Genomic DNA, 3928 nt, shown 5'->3' with positions numbered 1-3928 from the left:
TTAAATTCTCAGCACTTTTACGACTGTTAAAAAATGTTATACGAAGATTTTCTCCCAAATTATCGTTTCGTTAGCTCCAACAACCGTTTTGTACCGGGTTATAAAATCAACATCAAAACCCATCCAATTTTATTTCAAAATGTCATCGCATTGTTTGCAACGTGGGTTTTTACGATCGTATTAATGCGACAGCCAACTTTATTCGCACGCGAAACTGGAAGGAATTTTAAATTTTTCGAGCTATCACACCCAACACGACGATGCTGAAAGACAGCTTGAATCTGTCAAAGCTGTCTATTTTTGGTCATGTTTTTCTCGTACGGCTATCGCCTACTTCCATCATCTTCATGCCCACCCAGCAGCTGATGAATGACCGTTTTTCTCCTGATATTTTCAAATGTTTTTCTTCTGAATGCAACAGCCTGAGGCATGCCTTTCTCACTCATCGACTTCTGATGACGCGCGTCATTCGCACGAAAATATGAACATCAACACGCCGCCACATCAGTAGAGCACGCCTTCGTCACCTCCCGGATTGACGCAAATCTCTCTCTGTTTTGCTCCAATAGTATGAGCATTTCGAGCGCAAATGTAATTACCATACAATAATAAACAACATTCTTGCCGGAGACGCCTTCTGTCCCGAATTTCCCATCGTTTTAAATGGCAATAAGTAATCCTGGTTCAGCGTTTTGAAAAATGACGTAGATTTGATTTGAATCCTGTACATCCGATCGTTCTTCGTCCCAACGTCCACTTCCAATGCAATGGAATGTCCTTCAAACCAAGTATACTGCAATCTAATGCCAAATATCGTATTTTCTAGTTTCCCTAAATGTACTTGGAATACGTTGGACAGTGCGGCGTTGCCTTATTCGCACATGGTGATTCAGCGGTCAAGAATTTCCTCGCCGGCCGGTTTATTTTTGAATCCCGCGTCCGTTCTTCGTCACCTTGGCCGCATGATCCATCAAATGTACAGACGGGGGCTTGATGGATGGACGTGCAGGCTGACCTCACCCACCGCCGCGCCACAATCCCTGGCTAATGGTTCTTTGTCCCGCGCATATCCGGCCAAATGACAGTTTGCAACCCTTCGCGGTTCGCAACGTGGTGCATGACTAATCGTCGCAAAGTTTGTCTCTCGATTGTGCCGGAAAATTTTGTCTCACTACTGAAACAGATGACTCCAACGAGGACGCGACACTTGGCGATCGAGCCAATCATCAGTCTTTGCAGGCTGCAAAGTAGGCAGTGCCAGCCACCAAATTTGGCCCGTTGACAGAGGAAATTAATTTCACGGACGAATTCCCAAGTGTCGGCTTGAGTTGTTTATATTATTTGATCTTGGAAATTATGTTTTTGTTTATTTCTGGGAAATTCGTTGACAGCGGTAACAAATCCATTGCTGCTCGCAACGATCAAGCGCATGAATTAATGCAAAAATAACCGTGAACGGATTCGATGGAGACGCATGGTTGGTATCCCTTCGTGGCGATGATGATGGTGGCGAGATGCGATGATAGATAGAAATGGGTTCTAAATGTTGTTTACCTACGTTCCGAAAATCCGGTTCGCACTCGAGTGTTTGTTTTGATTCACCTTCAAAAAAGCTTTTACAGGCCTCTACTCCACTTTATGAACTTCTCCCGGCATTTCACTGACGATAACTTGAGTATTGATTCAATTTCTTTGCTGCATGCACGCACCCTATGAACAGAGCCAGCGCACGTAACCGCTACAGGAATTTGTTCAACCAATGAACGAGTTATTTTGATTTATTTGATATGGGTGCAAAACGCACCCATAGAGCAAAATAACCCCCTTTTCTGAGTGATTATTATGATTTCAATTCAATATTAGATTATATATAAATCATGCGTTCACTCTTTAATTCTCATGCATGTGTGCTATTTTGCACCAGCTGCGTTTGACCTCAGGCCTATGTCTTATACAAATGCTTAATAAAATCAAGAAAACTTAATTAATCTGAGATAAAGATTTTTGTGATATGTAGCTAGTTTTGCAAATTTTGTGTCGCACGTTGTAGTAGTTCAGTATCTCGATTTGTATTGGTTAAAAGGTCGAAAAACATTGAGAGGGTCATTTGGGACCATCCACCTTTCTCTTTTTTTTGTTAATTTTTAATGAATTTATAATTCTATTACTAATATCCAAAAATGTTGGAAATGAAAAAATGCCTGATTTTTTGTCATTTTTCAAAGCTCAAGAACAAAACAAAAAAGACTTGGGTAATTACTTGTTTACGTTTAGTTCAATTATTTTTTTAAGATATCAGACATTTGACACATTGTTTTCTGATCATATTTTGTTTCTTTAGGAGGCTTACATCCCCATAATAGTTGATATATCTCAAACACATTTTTCTGCTGTTGAACCTTTCAAACGGGGTGTTTGCTCCAACGGAAATTCGTTTTATTGATGGCACCGCCGTCATATTTTTTTTTCTTCCTCAAACAGCTGACCACAGATCGGGACTGGCCAACCGCAGTCGGTGTGGTGAATGAACGATGAGTTTGAGTCTGGAATTTCAGTGCTTGCTCCAAGGGTACGCACACCGTTCGATCCACGATGGGGTGCACTGCGGAAAAAAAGAGGCGACGAAAAGCAAATTGATCCAACGTGAAATGTAGGCAATTTGTCGTCCCGTTAGTGTCGTTTGCAGCGCAGTAGGACGCAGATGATGCTAAGGAATGCGGATTTATGAGCAATTTTCACCTCTGTTTCATGTTTATATGTTCTACTTGGAAGCTGTTTGGGACGGATGATACGCAGCAGAGAGCATCCGGAACTAATAATATCTACAAGTGAGAGGTTTTTTTTTTGTTTAGCTAACCCAAATTATTGCACACGAGACGACCATTACCTGCGCTGCCGCCATTGAGGAACCAAACCCATCGGAGATGACAAATTTTAGATTTTTTTTTTTCTAGCGGCGACGATAAACAGTGATCGTAGTGGGCCGTGGTGGACACATCTGTTTCGGAATCGTTCGAAGTAGGCGCGGCAGCACGTGTTTTGTCGTTAATTTTGGGCAGTTGGTATGGTGAATTTATGTTTTTGGTACAATTTCTGTGTCGTGTTATTAGGCGTTGCTGCTTTTCGGGTAATTTATGTCTCTGAAAACGGTCGGTTGTGCATGCCATTATACCCATCATTCCATAAATTAAATTTTCTTGACAGGAGTTTAACATTTAATAGGATAATTTGGAATGATATATATTTTTTCATATTTTATTTTGTAAGTATTCTTCGAAAATCTTTGAGAATTCTGCCAATGGTTTTTCGACAAGCATCCTTCGAACATACTGCTTAGGACTTTACAAAAATCATGCCAAGAATGCGAAGATTATTCGAGAATCTGGCCGAGAATTCTTCGAGAATCCTGCTGAAGAATCTTTAAAAATCCTGCCGAGGATTCTTCAAGAAACTTTCTGAGAATTCTTTGAAAGCCCTGCCGAGGATTTTTTGATAACCTTGTAGAAGGTTCTTCGAGAATCCCGCAGAAGATTCTTCGACAAGATTCTCAAAGAATCGTAGGCAGGATTCTGTAAGAGTCCTCGGCAGGTTTCTCAAAGAATCATTTACAGGATCCTCAATGAATCTTTGACAGGATTCGTGAAGAATCCTCGGCAGCATTTTCACAAAATCCTCGGCAGGATTCTTAAAGAGCAGGACTATTGAAAAATATTCGGCAAGTTTCTCAAAGTACTCTGCAAAATATTCGAAGAATCCTCTGAAGGATTATCAAATAATCTTTGGTAGGATTTTAGAAGGATTCGCAAACACTTCTGCAGGTATCTCAAAGAATTCTTGGCAGCATTCTAGAAGAATCCACGGCAACATTTTCAAAGAATCCTCGGCAATATTTTCGGACAATCCTCTGCAGGATTGTCAATGAATCTTC

At 40.8% G+C, this 3928-nt stretch overlaps 1 long non-coding RNA gene across 1 annotated transcript; it reads right to left on the bottom strand.

The window, feature by feature from the left end:
- Positions 1–2274: 2274 nt before the first annotated feature.
- LOC134227674 (uncharacterized) lies at positions 2275–2907 on the bottom strand. The gene is made up of 3 exons (XR_009983722.1): positions 2888–2907; positions 2740–2822; positions 2275–2602 (listed from the first exon to the last, which is right to left on the bottom strand). It is a non-coding gene; the product is annotated as an uncharacterized LOC134227674 (long non-coding RNA).
- Between the last annotated feature and the right edge of the window lie 1021 nt (positions 2908–3928).

This window comes from Armigeres subalbatus, chromosome 3 (assembly GCF_024139115.2).
Source record: "Armigeres subalbatus isolate Guangzhou_Male chromosome 3, GZ_Asu_2, whole genome shotgun sequence".
NCBI classification, from domain to species: domain Eukaryota; kingdom Metazoa; phylum Arthropoda; class Insecta; order Diptera; family Culicidae; genus Armigeres; species Armigeres subalbatus.
Note: the sequence above shows the minus strand (reverse complement) of the source record. Positions and strands in the feature narration are given on the sequence as shown.